Source organism: Balaenoptera borealis (genome assembly GCF_965194805.1).
Source record: "Balaenoptera borealis genome assembly, chromosome: 1".
Classification (NCBI taxonomy): Eukaryota; Metazoa; Chordata; class Mammalia; order Artiodactyla; family Balaenopteridae; genus Balaenoptera; species Balaenoptera borealis.
The window spans coordinates 84,734,530-84,755,598 of NC_138860.1; the positions used below are offsets into that span (position 1 = coordinate 84,734,530).

The 21,069-nt window shown below is 40.7% G+C and overlaps 1 pseudogene across 1 annotated transcript in view; it reads right to left on the reverse strand.

Moving 5' to 3' along the window:
- The window catches only part of LOC309607998 (late cornified envelope protein 2A-like), a 366,173-nt pseudogene that overhangs the window by 326,596 nt on the left and 18,508 nt on the right, over positions 1 to 21,069 (reverse strand). The window contains exons 4-5 of the transcript XR_014249615.1: positions 19,975 to 20,006; positions 13,714 to 13,760 (exon numbers count right to left, since the gene is read on the reverse strand). The product of XR_014249615.1 is annotated as a late cornified envelope protein 2A-like (transcript). The remainder of the gene's footprint in view (positions 1 to 13,713; positions 13,761 to 19,974; positions 20,007 to 21,069) is intronic.

A 21,069-nucleotide genomic window follows, 5' to 3' on the forward strand; every position in this document is an offset into this window, starting at 1 on the left:
AACAAGTTCCTGTCCAGTGAGAAATCAATGCAATACAGAATCTATGTCCAGTCTAAACAACTTTCTATGGATGAAGATGGACTCAATCTTGTTTAATTTTTAATCTTCTTTATAATAACAAGAACCAGATAAAAATAGGTGAACTGATTTTATTAAAGAACTTTTTAGGGAAAAAGTTGAATACAGTCGGCCCTCTGGTATCCGCAGTTTCCGCATCCTTGGATGAGGACGGCCGACTATACTATGCCATTTTATACCAGGGACTTGAACATCTGCAAATTTTGGTATCGCTGAGGGTCCTGGAACCAATTCCCCCATGGATGCTGAGGGACTAGTATATTCACACTTTTCCTCAATTAAAATGTCAATATTTATACCAAAAATAGAAGTTTTCTAAGTATCAGAAGACAATGCCTTAATATAACCTTTTCTAGCCTGCCTATTAAACTTTGATATAAATCATACATCATAGTTTCAATGCTTGAGTCTAACTATATTTTCACAGTCCTGTTAATTTTATTAACCAGAGAGATGCTAGGAAATAACATTGATTGAGATGTAATACATACCAGGTACTATGTTAGATGCTTTATATACATCATCTTTTTTAATCTCCCTAACAACCTCATAAGGAATTGCAGTAAACCCCGGACAGGTTTCAGGCTGCCCAGCATCTGAACTCCCTGCATGTGTTTGAGGAATTCTCTATCTTAGGAGTCTTGTGGGACGCAGTCTGGCTCCCTCTAAAAGGCTGGAAAGCCAGGTACTCATTTTCTAAGACTCCCTTACAACTAGGAAGTTAGCAGGAGACCTGGGCCACCTATCAGACAGACAGATCCAGACATGAATCAGAAGCTAGTGACCCAGAGAAGCAGGAACTATGAAGAATCTCTGCTAATTAAATGCTTACCTGTGGTCACGTGGCATAAAGAACCAAAGCAGGGAAGATATGACAGCCAAAACAATCATAGACCAATAGGAACAGTATAGGGAATTCCATTCCAAGGACTGTGTAGTAGAGTGGTTTCTTCTAATATTACTGGACAGAACAAAGACAATAATAAGCACAAATTCCTACATTTTACCTGCACAACATAGACTGAAATCCAAAACTATATAACTCAAAAAATAAAGCTCTCATCTGTATTTTACCACAATTTTTTTAAATGCTTAAAAAATAAATATAAAACTCTTATCTTTTACGGCCACAAGACTGAGATAGTCAAAAAACATCACAAAGTTTGATTCTGTGGGTCACCAAATTATATGTTCAATTCATAGCCTTGCAAGACCTTTTGTGTGAGATTCAGGGCACTGAGCATAAAGAATTTAACCCCAAGTACAGGCATACCTCGTTCTATTGCACTTCACTTTATTGCACTTCACAGATATTGCATTTTTTACAAATTGAAGGTTTGTGGCAACCCTGCATTGTCAGATGATAGTTAGCAGTTTTTAGCAATAAAGTATTTTTTAATTAAGGTATATACATTGTTTTTTTAGACATAATGCTATTGCACACGTTACAGTATAGTGTAAACACAACTTTTATATGCACTGGAAACCAAAAAATTTGTGTGACTCAGTTTACTGCAATATTTGCTTTATTACGGTGGTCTGAAACTGAGCCCACAATATCTCCAAGGTATATCTGTACTGGAATTGGGAAATATGGTATCATTTGGCCTACTCAGAGCACTCAAAAATCTCACTCTCACTGAGTCTTCCTAAGCAACCAAAGCCACCACTCCCTCCTTGTCCAGTGAGACTGTTACAGCCTCTCCTGATGATTCTGCCATCACTGCACAAGGGGAAGCCAGTTCATCTCCTATCAGTTGACCCACACCGACATTCATTGTCCTGAGCCTTTGACCAGAGCAGATCTCAACATGCCCTGAAGAGCCAACTACAAGGTCAGACTCCTGATGCCACTGGTGAAACGGCTTTCTGCTTGTTACGGAGTTGTTAGAGATGGTTGACCCTGAATATTAAGAGGAAATTGGGATGCTGCCATATAATAAGGCTGGGAAGAGGATGGCTGGATGCAGGAGATCCTTGGGGTAACTCCTAGTACTGCCATGATGTCCAATGACCAGAATGAAAAGATACAGATAGGATTGCCAAGGGCTTGGATCCCCAGGAGTGGAGGTTTGGTTCACACCACCACTGTATAAAGAACATCAGTCTGCCAAGATAAAAGGATGTGGAATGGGGGAATGAAGGAGGGAAGTCAAATACTTACTTTGGCCTTGTGACCTGATGCAGTAGCATGGAATATAGCATTTAGCCATAGTTTCTTTCTTGCAATGATATATATGTAAATACATATTTAAACTAATTTTCTCTTTCTCTCTCTTACATAGGGTATGTTGGTTATGATTAACTTTACAACTCAGTCTACAATATTACAGAACATTGAGATGGGATCATGCTAGACCTGAAGAAGGAACGGACACCACCTACAGATCTTGAATATGGAGATGAACAAATGAGACTTTTGTATGCCCCTTGGGGGAAAAGTGAAAGCATTTTAAATTATACAAATTATAGTTGCATTAGGTTGAGTGGGAGAAATTTTTTCTTTTTTAAGTATAAATATAGGGAAAAGGAGGTAGGTCACTGTTGGGCTACCAATGGAATGGACTCCAGTAGGGGGTGTTTTTTGGTTTTTTGTGGGGGTTTTTTGGGTTACCTGGCATATGGATGCTCTTCCTGTGTTTGGAAATTTTCCAGTCTTCCGAGTTTGGGTGAATGGGGGAGAGCCCACCTCTCTCTACTGAAAGCTGAAACACTACATACTTGCTTTCCCAGATTCCTTCACTGCTAGAGAATAGCAGATGACCTAAGTTCTCCAAGCAGACACACCTTGCCCCAAACATTGAATTGGAAGTTAGTGACACTAGTTAGAGACTGCAGAGAATCCACTGACTCGGTGGCGGGGCAGGGGGGCAGCAATCCTGAGTTTCCATAAGCAGAGAGGGCAAAGGTACCATATAACATCCAGTGTCCAGTGTCAGCAGCATCAGTGTCTAGCTTCAGGACACTGCTGTCTCCACCTGTGGAGGAGAAGTATTTGTAACACACTTCCCCTGTAGTCCTGGCAGCTGCCTGGCCCCTCCTGTTCCTATGCATTTTCCTTTCTCGAGACTCCATGAGTTATCCAATACCGTTTTAATAAATCCTTATCTGCTTAAGTGTGCAATCAAATGTGTAGTTGGTTTCTGTTGTTATAAACTAAGAACCCTGGCTAATACAGGTGGATGTTATCTCATTTCCCTCACAGGGAAATCAAAATCTTAGAGAGATTAAGTGACCCACAAAGTAAGATATAACCCAGGAGTGGCAGGGCTGGTTTCAATCTAGGCCTGTTTGTCTCTCTTCGTCTGTGCTTTTCCCACTCTGGCACACTGCAATATCCAGAACTGAAATCCTTCAAATCAAAGACACTATTAAATTAACGTAGAGAAAGTCATGTACAACATTTCAATGGAAGATCAGGAAAAATCATTTTTTTCCAGCAACATTTTCCAAATTCCGCTTATCAGAATCAACCACCAGAGTAGAAAGCACTGGAATGCAATATTTCCATCCTCTTCAAAACAAACCTGTTTCCTTTCTCTGCCAGAGTGTGCCAGGAAAAAATGTTCCTAAGAAAGCCAAGAAAAAGTCAAAAGACTGTATCTTTTTTCCTCCTGCTATAAAGTGGAAACAATCTTTTGAATAATTAATTGACTATATAATTAAAGGACATAACTCCAGGGAGACTCAGAGTCCTCTCTTCCATTAAACAATTGTGGGAGGTGCACACACTGCAAGTCAACAAGGCCAGTCCTTTCACAAGAACACAGAGTTGGCTCCATGCCTGTTTTGATTAGAACACTGCCCTGCCTCTTCCTCTCAGAGATCTTTCGACTTGTTGTGTCTTGTATTCAGTGGGCACCCAATAAATACTTATTGAACAAATAGATCCTCGCCATTCCTGTATTAAGAGTTCAAAGCCATCTAACCTGGAGTTCAGATCCTAAATATATGGAGGATCTGAAAAACAGAAATTATTTTCATCTTTTTTGAAGCTTCTTTCATTCATTTTGTCAATGCCCTAAATTCCATTCCTTGATGTTGTTAGTGCTAAAGAAGATGAACTGGAAGCAAATTAAGCATAACCAACAGGGTCAGACCTTCTTTCTAAAAAGGATCCCTAGAAAAGCAGAGAATTCCATGGGACAGGGATGAAAAGCTCTGCCCAGAAGGTAGGGTGTTTTTAGCCCCTGATGCCTGCTCTCAAAGAATGTACACTAATTGAATTGGACATGCTATTTCCTTATGCCTGAACTAAAAAGAAAGACAAGACCTATCATTCTCAGTGTCTGGGATTCCCTTCTACCTACTCTGGGAAACCATTTATATCAGATAAATATTTTCATCCCCTCCAGGATCAGTAGGCAGTGATTCTGAAAATAAAACTCAGACTCACCCCATACCACAAACTCCCACTCCTGTTTCCTATCTTTTTAAAAAATCTTCACCTAGAGGCATAGTGTGGGCAGAAAAATGCCTTATTCGCCCCATGCTCTCCCACCCCCCCCACCCTCCCCACCCCGTCCTCATCCCAATCCTTGGAACCTGTGAATATGTCATTTTACATGGCAAAAGAGACTCTGAAGATGTGATTATAGTTAAGGACCTTAAAATAGGGAGATTATCCTGGATTATCTGCATGGGTTCCATGTTATCACACTAGTCCTGAGAAACTTTCCTGGCTAGATTAGAGAGAAGAAATGGGAGAAGGAGAGATTGGAAGGGTAAGGGGGACTCAACCTACTACCATTGCTGACTTTGAAGAGGGAGGAAAGGTGGCATGAGTCAAGGAATGCGGGTTGTCTCCAGAATAGTCCTCAGCTGACAGCCAGCAAGGATTCAGGGATCACAGTCCTACAACAGCAAGGAACTAATTCTGCCAACAACCCAAATGAGGAAGGAAACAAGTCTTTCCTTAGAGCCTCTAGAAAGGAATGCAGCCTGTGGACACCTGGATTTTAGCCCTGTGAAACCATGTCAAACTTCTAGAGAACTGTAAGATAATGCATCTGTGTTGTTTAAACTGCTAAATTTGTGGTAATTTGTTACAGCAACAACAGAAAATTAACACAAGACATAAGCCTCCTGAGAGTTAATTATTCTTTGCCTGTTCAAGTTTACTTTAGAAACAAGGATGCAGGCAAGCCAAGGGAAGGTGAGTCTGCTTTTGTTGTTCCTATTATTTGTTTCTTTTCTCATTTGTTTTCCTGACCAGCCCTGCCTGCCTCTGGAGTGACTGCAAGCATCTTCTTTCCAGTGTGAACCTCTTCCAGAATGAGTGGGCCATTGGGTTGTAGTTGTGGACAGGTCAGTATCTGAGCTAATGAAGAAGGCAGTTTCTCCTCAGTGAATCACAGGATGTTGGAACTAGTTAGGGGCCAATCTTATTTAGTGAAGTAAACAGATAACCAGAGAGTTAAAATGACTTCCCTAAGGATACACAGTGAGCTATTTCAGACCAGGGACTCTAAAACTAGTCTTTCAGCTTCCAGTTCAGAACATGGTTTCCATCACGCTGGTGGTTCAAAAAATCAGCCCTGGATGTGCATAAAATCGTGGGGGGAGCTTTTTAAAAAAACTGTGATGCCAGGTCCCCACCCCAGGGATTCTGATTCAATTGGTCAGCAGTGGAACCTAAATCAGTATTATTTTTTAAAAGCTCTCCTGTTCTAATGTGCTTTACATCAAGCCTCTGAATTTTGGCCCGATCTCAGCGCACACTGAATTCTACTTAAAGGTACAGATTAATGATAATTAACGTCCAGTATAACAAAGAGACCAGTACCAGTTCTATTCATGGTTACATAGGGTTTCATTAGATACAAAGCAAAAGCAAAATATTTAGTTAGATTTCCACATGTTCTTCCTTATAAGAAGTTCTCTTTTTCCCTGTGCTCAATTACCTTGTGAGAGAAGACCGTTTGCCACTTAGAATGTCTGACAGCTGACTCCATTTCCTGCCCGGGATCCTATGCTGTCATTGTATCTTGTTCCTTTCCATGCTTCTGGGGACTAAAGTCCCTCCCCAAACCTCAGTCCCAGTGGTTGACAGTCCTCTTCTGGTGCTCACCCCCTGCCCGCCTGAACCACCTTTGGCCTACCAGGGACACCTCCACGCTGTGCTGGGCCTGCAGCCATCCCTGCTCTTCAGCAGCAGCCACGGTCTTCCTCCCCAGAAGGTCTGCTACTGAAACCTGCCCCACACCAAGATCAGGTTGTTGGTGTCCAGTTGTACACAGAAAAAATTATTTGCAGATGCTTTGATTTTTAAGATTAACATTTGGTTTATTAAAGTTAAAATTTAAAGCCTAGTATTTCTAGTATAAATCTTCATATTCTAGTTATTAATCAAGCAAAATTCAACAATCACTTTTAAGGTGTGCCTTCACAAATTAATTAAATGCCCTTAAGTAATTTAAAATTGACTTCATAGATTTAGTATATTTTGCTTTTACTTTTAATTTTTTTTCTATTAATGAGACCTTCCATTTGGCTCTCAAGTCATTGTAATATCATCAGATCTTCCGATCCTAATGGAATTACATTGTAAACTTTTGTGCTTTATTGCATGATTTGAGTTGACCAAATTCTGTATTCTTCTCATCTTTTCCTTTCTTGGCAAGGCCATAACTCACAAATTTTTAAATAGCCTCCTTTGGATTCTACATGTCTCTCCTGGTTTTGTTTGGCTCCACAATCTTTAGGCTCTGTGCTGCTGACCGCCCACCCCCCCACTATAGGCTAATAACACCCCACACCTATGCCTTGTCTTGTCCTCAGTTTCTGACCCTCCTTAGGCCTGTGCTAACATCCCTTCTTAGACCAAGTTCCAGTGCTGAGACCCGACTTTTGCATGTTGCTCTTGTTTTTCCCATTCCTGAGTGCCCTCTCCCCGTTCTCTACCCATCCTTCAAGGTTCATCTCAAATCCCACCTGCCTTGACCACAACCCATGGTGATTTCTCTCTCTTCCACACATGTGTCACCCATTGCTGATACTATTCATTTTATATTACCTCGTGCATCATATTATTGCTAATTATTTTTTCCTGCTTTTTTTGTCTTCTCTCACCTAGATTAGAAACTCTCAGAAGGTTAAGAGCTGTGTTTTAGAGTGGTTACATCTCTGCTCATGGCCTAGCCTGGTACCTTGGGCATGATGACAGCTCAGTAAGACCTAGAGGGCATATGTAAATTCTGCTCCTGCCCAATATGCTATGGATGATCAATGACAATTGAGCAATATTAATCAAGACTAACCACTTGAGACCCATGGCACATCCTAATCAGGGGATAGCATGTCACTCTGCTTCTCAGCTTGCTTGATGCTGATTTACTGACTTCAGCCAGATAGTAAATTCCAGAGGAGTCATATCTGGTACAGATTTTCCATCCTGAAATTACAATGCCTGTAGTTGTTCAAACACTTCTGTCTGAAAAATGTCCTCCCGTGTGCTTAACTCCTACTAAAAAGAAAATGCTGAATAACACATTTCAGCATGCCTTACTTATGGACAATGAGTATGTGTGAAGAGACAGGGAATGAGCGAAGAAGCAGCTCACAAAAAAAGCCTTTTCTAGGTTTAGTTGTGTCAGGACTGCACAGGAAAACAGACCTTATTTTTATCAGAACTAAGTTTGCAGTTTCTTGATATACGTGGAAGAGCAAAAGGGTATCTATAGTTCCCTCTACCCAGAGGAAGAAAAGAGGAGAAAATGTTCACACGACGAATGAACCATGTGTACAAGCAAACCCCTAGACCTGAGATGTCTCTGATTTACTGCAGGAAACACGGGAGTCTCCCAACTCAGCTATTGGTCTGGCTGGCGGTTTTAATTGAAAGCAGTTGCCCTCTCCCCACCCAGCCATGAGTATGACTCATCACCTGTCCCCCAGGCCAAGTGTTTTACAAAATACTGTGCATCACCATGGCAACAGCCAAGCATCTGCCCTCACTTGGGTGTGGTTAGACTAAGTACTACCGCTTTATTTATTTTTTGTATCTGTTTATTTGACTAGTTATAGATTTGAAATATTAATCACAGGAAGAGGCCATTTGGTATGAGAGAGTTGTCATACAGCAGTGCAAGAGGCAAAAAGAGGGAGACCCAAAACAATACAATTAACTTTTTGTTACCAAAATAAATAACTTAACTTTGTCACAGACAACACTGAACGACCTGAGGAAGATGGGAAATAGAGATAATAATTACTGAGGTCTTATGAGGCACCCTAATCCTCTCACTTATTATTATTCCTGTTTTACAGATGAAGAAACTGAGACACTCAGAGCTTAAGGTTATACAACTGGTAAGTTACAGAGCCAGGATCCAAACTCAGGCAGCCTGATCCAAGGACCCACACTCTTAACAGCTATATCTGATCACCACAGCTTATAGGAGGGGAGGAGCCTCACAAGTTGTCTGATTGTGTTCTTTGTTGGTTTATTTGTTTTCCCAACTAAAGTCAAATTATATCAAGCCTTTAAAGACTAAAACAGGATGGATTTCTAATTTGAAGGTTAACTGATAAATAAGCAAAAAACGGAAGAAGTGGTACAGCAGAGACCTGACTAGTAGGATGGACATGCTCCACACACAGATGCATGGAGAAAGTTCTGTGTTTGGTGCCAATCAACCTAAATTCCTCCTTACACCAGGCAGCTTCACTCTTCCACAACCACAGATTTGGCCCACTTTGGCCAGGCATCTCACAAATCCCAGCCCTCATCACAGGGGTGTTCTGCTGGGGACAGATCAGCACAAGTCCACCGCCATTACTGGAAACACAACCCACAGAACCTATCCTACCAACAGAGGGCCATCAGGGACACCAAGGACAGCGTTATGCCCTGAAGAAATGTCCTTATTTGCCAGGATGCCCCCACCTGCTGCTTGAATTGCTTGAACTGAAGAAAGGGCTATTAACTCTGGGTCCAGAGCCATTATTTGAGGAGATGAAAAGGGAGGCAGTGACCACATTCATTTAATGTGCAGCTAAGAGTGGAGATTTGGTTGAACCTAAATTCAAAAGCAAAGAGAATTAAATGTAATCACTTTTTAAGGCATTGAAGTGATTTAAGTATTCTGTCACTGTTGGCTAGCAGTTTTCTTAGACCTAATTCAGGTCATTAAAGGTAAGATGAAGTCCCTGTGGGCTTATGGCATTATGCTGTGTCATGATGCAAAATGGCTATGCCACAATAAACAAGTGCACCAGCCTGTCACTGTGAGGCCTGCCCCGGAGAGGTGAGCAACCTGTGATTGCCAGAAATTCATCTCACCGTCACAGTGCGGACCCTGCAGTGGGGCTGCCTGGGCTCATCCCCTACCTCTGCCATCTACTAGCTCTGGGACTGGGCAAGTTACCTTATGCTCTGTCCCTCAGTTTCATTACTCAAAATAGGGGGATAGTAACAGTTCCTACCTCTTAAGGTGATTGTGAGGATCAAAGAAACTAATTCATGCCAGGTGCTTCCTGGACATCCTGCCACACATTTCAATCTTAGATTTAAGAACTTGCCGTTCAGTTGAGCTTACTTATTTCTACCTGAGCTCAGTCTGACCTCTGAAATATGCTTTGTGGGGGAGGTCAGTTTGCTTGCTAACTGGGAGGCCACTGTATAAAAAGGGGTTTTTCAGATTTATCTAATTTGTCTCTATGTTCCTCATGTTCAGTTTTTCTGAAGTATTTACAGCCAAAGGGGCCTCCCCAGAATACTGGAGCCCTACAGGGCAAAGTCAAGCACAGTCACTTTTTAAAATCCTGTAACTCAGATCACAGTCCCAACCAAGCACCTGGATCAAGTTTGAAGGGGAGTCGGGTAGGGTCAGATGGATTTCAGAAAAACAAACCATAAGGCCACCTCCTTCTTTGCTATGAATCCGCTAATGCAAGGATGGCCAGCTCTGAGGAAGGGGACCCAATCCCCATTGTTTTAACTCACAATACCCTTCAGCAAGAGGGGTGCAAGCTGCCATCAGCCACATTTCCTCAGAATTCCTAAAAAGAAGGGATCTAGAGGTATCAGTCAGGGGGGCAGTGGGGGGCCATGGGTACTTACCTTGCAGCTTCTTTTGCGATAGCAAAAAGGATTATTTGACCTGGTTGCATATTTACTTATTTACTTGCAGGGCCTTGTGGCAGGTACTCATGAGGAGAATAAAGTGCCAAAGTGCCCCAAATTGCCCCTTGCTTACTGCCACTTCTCTCATTTCACACTCTATGGCAGAAGTGTTTAGTTACATCAAGGACGTCTATCAATCATGTTTTAAGAGTATTTTGAGAATTTCCTATTTTCCCACTCTCCCCTCCCCCATCAAGATCAATGAGGCATCCTGGAGTATTTCAAAACTAGGCTTTGTCTAGATGTATTAGAAAAGGGAAAAAGACAGGCCATATAAATGCTATTTGACCAGAGCCATTCTCCTGATTCGAGAACTTCCTTTTGAATTTCCAGCTAAATACCCCAATGTGACGGGCATGTAAATAGATTCTTGTCCACTAGCTTGAAATGTTTCTCAAGAATGGGCCTAAAGCTGCTAATACTAGTAAGATTACTGATGCTCCAGTTCAGTTACAGGAGTTCTTAGATGATGTGACCTTCAGTAACTTTGCTTTACTGGGCTCTTGCTTCCCAGCTCCTCTATGTGGGAAGGGCTGGACACACAATGGCTATTACTGTTTCTAGGTACATGCACTGGTTAAGACTGTCTGCATAACAGGTAGCAGCTAACTCAAATGCTTTGGAGCTGGCAGATGACAAATGAAGAGAGAGTGCCTGGGGGTACAACCCCATCTCAGTTCAGGTTTATTGCTGCCAGGTAGGAAAGATGGCAGGGGATTTTCAGACATTCCCAAATTTTCAAGAGAAGCCAGAAATTCAGGTTGTTATATGAAATCTCCTGATTTTTAAAGTTGAAAAATTAATAAAATGTTTTTCAGAGACTGCATGGGTGACCAAATATGTAATTCATAACCTCTGACCACTAATGACACCCCCTGAACATTTGCATCTCACCTTTAAAGGTCTGGTGACCTTGGAGCACTCATGATATTAAGTTACTGTCCCACGTTACTGTCCCACGTTACTACTTGCTTAGGTACCCACGGGCCTGACTGTTGTACACCCATCATCTCATTTCACCCCCCACAACAACACTGAGTTAGAGACTAGTACTATTTCCACCCACAGATGAGAAAAGTGAGTCTTGAAGAGTTTGAGTAACCTACCCAAGGTCCCAGAGCAAGTACACCTTGGGGATTTGTCACGGGGCAGCCACGCACTCTAGCTGAGGAGTGGGGCTCTACTGGCACCTCGGGCCTAAAGTCCTGGGATTCCACTGCGCCCACCTCTCAGACTAGGGGTACTACTACATTCAAATTCAGTGTGGTAGGATGTTGACCACCCCAAATACAAAATGTATTTAATTCTTCATCTTCAGTGAAGGAGTGTTACAGTTTTGCAGTGTTACAGTTTTGCCAGCAAATATCTAAAATTAGCAATCTAAAAAGCTACTGTGAAGCAATTCCATGCCATGCATTCAAATGTCTGAACTTGCAAAATCTGGCATAAAGAGTGTTAGGAGTGGCTGTCAAACCCAAAAGAGGAGTTAAGGGGGAAGGTAAAGCATGGAGCTACTAGCTTTTTGTTTTCCCATGACAGCAGTGAGAACTAGAGATTGTAAAAGCGGTGGAAAAAGCCGTGTAGACTTTTACCAGAAACAGTTTCAATTTTTTTAAATTATGTATAACGGTGAATAGTTACCAAGCAACTGTAACCAAGTTACTACATCTGTAGTGAAAATACAGTACACACACACACACACACACACACACACACACACATGATCTTTCCAATGAATGGCTCCTGACTCATCTTCTCCAGTCCTCACTACCATTGCTCAGAGATCTGCAGTAGCTTTGCTATCATCATTCCTTCCAGTGAGCCAGAGGGAAAGAAAAAAAAATGTGACTGCCGTGTGTGTGTATGTATAAGTGAGAAATGGGGCAGGACAGCTAGAAAGGGAGTCAAATATCTTGATCAATTTCCCCAGCAGCAGGCTTAGTCAGATTAGTTTAGGACACACTGATAAATTATAATGGAATCACTATTATTTGGGGAGAAGTGATTCAAGAATGCCCAGCTTCTGACGTCTTTACGGTGGGGTGCAATGGTTACTCACACAGACTCTGGCATCAGACTGCCCAGGTTTGAGTTCCGATTTCTTTACTTACTAGCTAGGTTTTCTTTTCTTTTTTTCTTTCTCTCTTTTTTTTTTCTTTCCTTCCCGGCCACATAGCGTGGCTTGTAGGATCTTAGTTCCCCAACCAGGGATTGAACTCAGGCCCTCAGCAGTGAAAGCACAGAGTCCTAACCACTGGACCACCAGGGAATTCCCTTGCTAGGTTTTCTTGAATGAGTTGCCTAAACTTAGTAAGTTTCAAGTTCCCTATCTGTAAATTGGGAATAATAATAGACCCTACCTAGTAGGGTTGTTGTGAGGATTAAATGAGTTTAAATAGATTAAATATTTATTTAGAACAGTGGATGGCACATAATTAGCACTCAACAAATGTCAACTTTATTATTATCATCTCTCTCAATGAAAATCACCGGTAACTCAAAAATGCTGACCCCATCAACCAGTGTTTCTCATCAAGGATGATGTCACCTCTAGCCTGGGAAATTTACAAGTGTGATGTTTTGTTTTGTTATGTTTTGGCTTGGTTGTCACAATGATTAGCAAGCACTGCCAGCACTCATTGGGTAGGGTTAGGGCTGGCGTTAGATACTAGATGTTCTGCAATTCATGGGTCAGTGCAATGGTCAACGGCCCCACATCCTACACAACTTTATATATCCTCCCAGTCTTCATGTAGGTAAAAAAACTTTGATTATCTGAACCTGGAGCCTAATTCCATTTCACATATAAATGCAAAGCATTTTTTACACAGCTTAAATATTACTGAATTTTCCAGGAATGCAACTATCATGTAAATCAAGTGAAGCTAAACTTCATGTTATTCAGAACCTTCCTAAGAAGTGTTCACATTTTGTGAAATTAGATGACCAACAATTTGAGTCATCAGCATACCTGTATCAGCCAGTATCTACAGCTATTGCAATCACAGTGATTCTATGTGTACTTGCAAGATTCTTATTGCATCATTATGTCTTCTAAGGGAGCTATGCCTGAGCAATTACATATTGGAACTGATAGTGTTTTGTTATAAATTACTTCTCTTTTATTTCTCTTTTACATGACTATTTGGATGTTAGTTTTTTTTTAAGTTATGCATATAGATGTTATATTATCTATGAATTTTGTTTCAGCAGAGTAAAGGGATCATTACAAAGTATTTGTTATGAAAGGGGATGTTGGACCATAAGTGATGGAAGGACCATACTCAGAGCCCATGATTAAAAGAGAATTCATTAACCGACAGATTATGCAAACAACAAATTCTTTAGTCAATAGATGTTAAGTAGGTCAGCTATGTTGGTAATTGATGTAGCAGACAGAATAATGCCCCCCACCAAGATGTCCATGTCCTAATCCCCAGAACATAAAAATATGTTAGATAACATGACAAAAGGGAATTAAGGTTGCAGATGGAATTCAGGTTACTCACCTTAAGCTAGGAATTATCCAGGTATGCCCAACGTAGTCACAAGAGTCCTTAAAAGTGGAAGAGGGAGGCAGAAGAGTGAGAGTCAAGGAAGATGTGATTAAAGAAAGGTACAGAGAAATGCAACATTGCTGGCTTTGAAGATGGAAGAAAGGGCCATGAGCCAAGGACTGTGAGTAGACTCTAGAAGCTGGAAAGGGCAAAGAAACACATTTTCCCACAGAGCCTCTAGAAAGGATCACAGTCCTGCCGACACCTTGATTTTAGCCCAGTGGGACCCGTGTTGGACTTCTAATCTACAGATCTGTAAGATAACAGTACACTTGTGTTGTTTAAACTGCTAAACTTGTGGTAATTTGTTACAGCAGCAATAGAGAACCAATACACCTGAAAATATAAAATATTATTAAATGAAAAAAGCGGAATTCAGAATACAGACACACACACACACACACACACACGGCCCACAGCTGGTTTTAAATTCAGGTGGACAGATGAGTGCAAAGGTGGTGCTGCAGTGATTCAAGATGGACAAGCTAGACCAGTGAGCAAGGGTCAGGAGACGCCCGTCTGAGTCCGGCTCCACAACAGACTTGCTGTATGGAGTTATAAGAATCAGTCATCTCTTTGGGCCTCAAGTGTTCTCATTCAAGTATTTACAGAACACCTGCTACTGATGAGGGTTTGGGCTAGGCTTTATGGAGTCAAGAATGGGACCTTGTCCTTGGTCTCAAGGAGATTCACAGTCACTGCAGGAGAGAAAGGGGGTGACTAGATGCTCTCTGAGGTCTCATTCATCTTTAACTGTCTGTAAGTCCTTGAGTCTAAATAGAATTTAATGCTTACTACCTTTCATGGATGTGTTTGTTAGGTTGCCTGAGTCCATAAGTTTTTTTAGATTGCAGGAAGCAGTTATGTGGTTACATCACTGAAAAATTTTCTCTAAAACAGTAAAAGAAAGCACAATCTCAATGTATCTCAATTCAAAGCACTTTGTTAAACTTTCCCTTTTTCCCAAATTAAGGTATAGGTATTGCTATTACTTTCAATTCTTTTTTTTTTTTTTGGCGGCGCTGCGTGGCTTGTGGGATCTTAGTTCCCTGATCAGGGATTAAACCCTGGCCCCCAGCAGTGAAAGCATGGAGTCCTAACCACTGGACTGCCAGTGAATTACCCAATTCAATTTTAATTCAGTGCCTCCCCCACCTCCCCCCAAAAAACCCAATGAGCACCTACTAGCACTTAGCATTCTCCTCTCTTGGTAGTAATTATTTATAGTGTCGGTACTGCTGTTGTGTTACCTTTTTTTTTTTTTGGTTGGGTCTTCGTTGCAGCGCGCAGGCTTTCTCTAGTTGTGGTAAACGGAGCCTACTCTTCATTGCAGTGCGCGGGCTTCTCTCTGCGGTGGCTTCTCTTGTTGCAGAGCATGGGCTCCAGGCACACGGGCTTCAGTAGTTGTGGTGCATGGGCTCAGTAGTTATGGCTCTCAGGCTATAGAGCGCAGTCTCAGTAGTTGTGGCGCACGGGCTTAGTTGCTCCGCAGCATGTGGGATATTCCTGGACCAAGGATTGAACCTGTGTCCCCTGCATTGGCAGGTGGATTTTTTTTTTTTTTTTAACATCTTTATTGGAGTATAATTGCTTTACAGTGGTGTGTTAGTTTCTGCTTTATAACAAAGTGAATTAGCTATACATACACATATATCCCCATATCTCCTCCCTCATGCGTCTCCCTCCCACCCTCCCTATCCCACCCCTCTAGGTGGTCACAAAGCACGGAGCTGATCTCCCTGTGCTATGCGGCGGCTTCCCACTAGCTATCTATTTTACATTTGGTAGTATATATAAGCCTACACCACTCTCTCACTTCGTCCCAGTTTACCCTTCCCCCTCCCCATGTCCTCAAGGCCATTCTCTACATCTGCGTCTTTATTCCTGTCCTGCCCCTAGATTCTTCAGAACCTTTTTTTTTAAGATTCCATATATATGTGTTAGCATACGGTATTTGTTTTTCTCTTTCTGACTTACTGCACTCTGTGTGACAGACTCTAGGTCCATTCACTTCACCACAAATAACTCAAGTTCGTTTCTTTTTATGGCTGAGTAATATTCCATTGTATATATGTGCCACATCTTCTTTATCCATTCATCTGTCGATGGACACTTAGGTTGCTTCCATGTCCTGGCTACTGTAAATAGAACTGCAATGAACATTGTGGTACATGACTCTTTTTGAATTATGGTTTTCTCAGGGTATATGCCCAGTAGTGGGATTGCTGGGTCGTATGGTAGTTCTATTTTTAGTTTTTTAAGGAACCTCCATACTGTTCTCCATAGTGGCTGTATCAATTTACATTCCCACCAACAGTGCAAGAGGGTTCCCTTTTCTCCACACCCTCTCCAGCATTTATTGTTTCTAGATTTTTTGATGATGGCCATTCTGACTGGTGTGAGGTGATACCTCATTGTAGTTTTGATTTGCATTTCTCTAATGATTAGTGATGCTGAGCATTCTTTCATGTGTTTGTTGGCAATCTGTATATCTTCTTTGGAGAAACGTCTGTTTAGGTCTTCTGCCCATTTTTGGATTGGGTTGTTTGTTTTTTTGATACTGAGCTGCATGAGCTGCTTGTAAATTTTGGAGATTAATCCTTTGTCAGTTGCTTCATTTGCAAATATTTTCTCCCATTCTGAGGGTTGTCTTTTCGTCTTGTTTATGGTTTCCTTTGCTGTGCAAAAGCTTTTAAGTTTCATTAGGTCCCATTTGTTTATTTTTGTTTTTATTTCCATTTCTCTAGGAGATGGGTCAGAAAGGATCTTGCTGTGATTTATGTCATAGAGTGTTCTGCCTATGTTTTCCTCTAAGAGTTTTATAGTGTCTGGCCTTAACATTTAGGTCTTTAATCCATTTTGAGTTTATTTTTGTGTATGGTGTTAGGGAGTGTTCTAATTTCATTCTTTTACATGTATCTGTCCAGTTTTCCCAGCACCACTTATTGAAGAGGCTGTCTTTTCCCCACTGTATATTCTTGCCTCCTTTATCAAAGGTAAGGGGACCATATGTGTGTGGGTTTGGCAGGTGGATTCTTAACCACTGCACCACCAGGGAAGTCCAGTGTTACCTATAATTTACATGTGTAGAGACAATTTTAAATGAGTACATTCTAAGACAAATTTGAGGTTCTTAAAAATAAGAGAAAAGGAATTCCTTGGAGGTCCAGTGGTTAGAACTCGGTGCTTTCACTGCCAGGGACGGGTTCAATCCCTGGTCAGGGAACTAAGATCCTGCAAGCCGCGGCTGCGGCCAAAAAAAAAAGAGAGAGAGAGAGAAATAACCTAAAGGGAAGGGGAAAAAAATAGGGAGGAGAGTAAAATGCAATTAATGGTAGACAGGATTAGGAAGAAAGTTGAAAGAGCATGAAAACAAAACAAAAAATGTAAAAAAAGAGGAACAGAAATGTGGTAGGAAAACAGCAGGGAGCAAAGTGAGACATCTCATTCCATCTGTCAGCTTCATTTCACTTTATTCCTGCCTCTCATCCCCACACACAGAGCCACACCCCTAGTCACAGTGCCCTTTGGCTTCTTTCTGAATTGTGCTGAGTCCTAAGGCTCAGTGGTCCTGTGATGCCCCCTGCAGGTCCTCAAGTCTAACTGCTCTCTCTCTCTTTTCTTTTTTAATGTGATTTACCAGATGGTACTTAATCTTTACATAGAAACCTGGGTCCAGCAATGAGAGACAGCAACTACAGGCTTCAACAAGTGTATGTTTCTGGGAATGATACTGAGATTATGCCTTGGAATTCCCCATATTTATGAAATGAGATATTTCACCATGATTTATATTGTCAGAAAGACCTGAGTTTGAATTCCTGCTCTATAACTTACTAACTGTGTGATCCTGGGAAAGTTCATTAATCTCCTGAAGCTATTTCTTCACCTTTAAAATGGAGATATCAAGACAGACCTTATCAGTTGCTATGAGATAAAGTGAGATATTATGGGTATAAAGTGCCTCATTCAATATCTAGTACCTGGTAGCTCCTCAGTAAGTGGTAGCTTTTATTACCTCATTCCAAAGAGAAAAATATTGAAATATTATATTAAGAGCTCTATATCCCTTGTCATACCAGAAACCAAGGAAATGTAAATAATAGTCTTATGTTCTTTATTCTTCCTCCCTCTCTCCTCTCTCTTTTTTATTTTTTTGTTTTTTCGCCTATTCCTCCATGCGAAAGATGGTTGTAGTTTCTGTGGTTTGTGCTCTGAAGTGAGAAGTTCTAGAGGTAGAGCCCTTGCTACCTGCAGCTGTCAGCTCCCCTGTGAGAAAGCGCTGTCCTCCGTGTGACGCATTTTCCAGGGCTCATAGTGCTATCGTCTTGCAGCCCTAGAAAGTTGGCAGAGCCTCCACCTACAGACTTTTCACACAATAGATTTCTGAGCCTTGGAACCTGCTTCCTCTGACCTTAATCCCACGGGGGGAGGACATAGGCACTGCTCTAGCCACTCCTCATGTGTCTGCTGCACAGCCACACTGGCAGAGCACCCAAAAGTAACAATTCAAAAGCCTATCCCCTCTGCTCTTTCAGAAGATTTGATGGTGACAAGCACTGCAGTCCAGGTTTCAAGGAGAACTAGTTAGATGGGTATTCTTGGTGGTAATTTCTGAGCTAGTTTGAATCGCTAAACATACTTCATCATCCTCTAGCATATTTAGTCCTGCCATGGATATAAGAATTGTAGAAATACAAGAGGAGCATCTTACCACTCTTTTTAAAGAAGAGGAAAGAGTTGCCAAGATCTCATTTTATATATCTGTTGGCTCTTTTATACCCAATTTGGAAACCAAAAAGGTTAAATAATGGAGAAATCTATCTCTGTGTGAGGCCCAGCAGAATAAATTTTTAAGTTCTTCTAAGCCCCTAATAAGACAGTGGTCATCAGTTAAAGGTACAAACTATTATTAGGTATTGAGATAAACATACCTATTAGCTTATTGAGGAAAAATAGCCTTAAAGTATATTAGGAAATAATGATGTATAAAATTTTCCTAATTACTCAGAGGATGTTTCTAATTACCAAAAATTTTACTGACCAGAAATTCAGAAGATTCAGGATGGAAAAATTAAATGTGGTATAATCTATAAAGATATTGATCACTATGTTTATACCTGACACTAATATAATATTGTAAATCAACTATGCTTCAATTTTTAAAAAGTAAAGGGAAGAAATAGATAATTATCTAAATGTATTTGTGGCAGGCAGAATAGTGGGTCCTGATAGATGTCTACATCTGATCCCCAGAACCTTGGAATATGCTACCCCACACAGCAAAATGGACTTTGCCAGATGTGATTGAGTTAGGGATCTTGAGATCCTAGATTGTCTGGTTGGGCTCAGTGTAATCACACAGTCCTTAAGGTGTGAAAGAGGCAGGCAGAAGAGTTAAAGGAGTTGTGATAACAGAAAGAGAGGTTGGAGTGATATACAATTGCTGGCTGGGGGCCCAAACCAAGGAATGAGGGCACCCTCTAGAGGCTGGAAAAGGCAAGGAAACAGACTCTCCCGCAAATCCTCCAGCCCTGCTTACATCTCGATTTTAGCCCCATGAGACCCATTTCAAAGTTCTGACCCCCAGAACTATAAGATAATAAATTTTTGTCATTTTAAGCCACTAAGTTTGTTTGTTTGTTCCAGCATCAATAGGAAACTTTTTTGGCTATTAAGGTTAATGTTCATTTTGGTGAGAACATATTGATCAAAATTGTCAGCAAATTCTGTGATGTTCTTTTTGTGTGTGCTCAGTGATACTATAAGGTAATTTTAAAAGAAATGAAAGGGGAAAAAAATTTTAAGAAAGAAATGGAAGGCAGAGTTACTATAATCTAAGTGGAAGGATTAAAACCACAAACTTCATGGAATATATAGCTGTAAGCAGTTCCACACAGAGACACAAAAAGAGGGTAATAAAAATGCTATAAGGAATCTGGTGTTATTCCCAATGCATGTCTCCACAACTAGTAAGATATCACAGCTGTCAGTGGACTATTAACCATGCTTAAAGCCCACCTCTCCCCATATAGAATATCAGCCTAAAAATCCAGATTTATAGTTTCTCAAGCCCCCTAAAAAATGGCATGCACTGGAGAAGGAATATTTAATAAGCAAACAGCTCTATAATGTTGCTGTTGCTTCTCAGTATCTATCAAAATTTTTATGTAGGATTACCTAAAGTATATATAAGTCTCAGAACAGGCATACCTTAGAGATACTGTGGGTTTGGCTCCAGACCACTGCAATAAAGCAAATATCACAATAAAGCAAGTCACATGAATTTTTTGGTGCATATAAAAGTTATTTTTACACTATACTGTAGTCTATTAAATGTGTGATAACATTATGTCTTAAAAAGTACATACCTTTATTTTAAAATACTTTATTGCTAAAAAATGCTAACCATCATCTAAGCCTTTAGCAAGTCATAATTGTTTTGCAATAGTAACATCAAAGATCAATGATCATAGAGCACCATAACAAATATAATGATGAAAAAGTCTGAAATATTTCAAGAATTACCAAAATGTGACACAGAGAAACAAAGCGAACAAATGCTGTTAGAAAAATGGCGCCGATAGACTTGCTCAACAGATGGTTGCCACAAACCTTCAATTTGTAAAAAAAAAAAATACAATATCTGTGAAGGGCAATAAAATGAGGTATGCTTGTACATTACCCTCTGAGTTAGGCCAGATTATCAGAAAGCTGTATACATATACTATACTGTTTTGCCTCCCCTGCTGGGTCTCTTCCATTTGCCTTGAATTTCTTTCACTGGACTTCAGTGCCATTGCTTATATTGAGAGACATTACATGGTAGAGCCCCTGAGAGACTTTTTGCTGTCTTTGAGAATGTTATTTGCTTCATTATATATTGAATAGAATCCCCTCTATGAGAACCTCTGTATAAATCCATGTCTTAAGGTCTCAGTACCAGAAACAGGTAAGCTGCTTCTAAGCGGAGGGTGATTCTGCTTTTTAATTAACTCTTATAGAAATATAATATACATCACATTACACAGTTGTCAAAAACCATAGAACTATACAACGTAAAGGATGAACACAAATGTAAATTATGGACTTCAGTTAACGTAACACTATTGGTTCTTCAATTATAACAAATGTACCACTAATGCAAGATGTTAATAGTAGGAGAAACTGGAGGAGAGGGAGTATATAGGAACTCTCTGTACTTTCTGTTCAATTGTTCTATAAACCTAAAACTTCTCTAAAAAATGAAGTCTTTTTAAAGTATACATACAGGAGATTCTGGGAAGACAGTGGCAGCAGTGGCAGCAG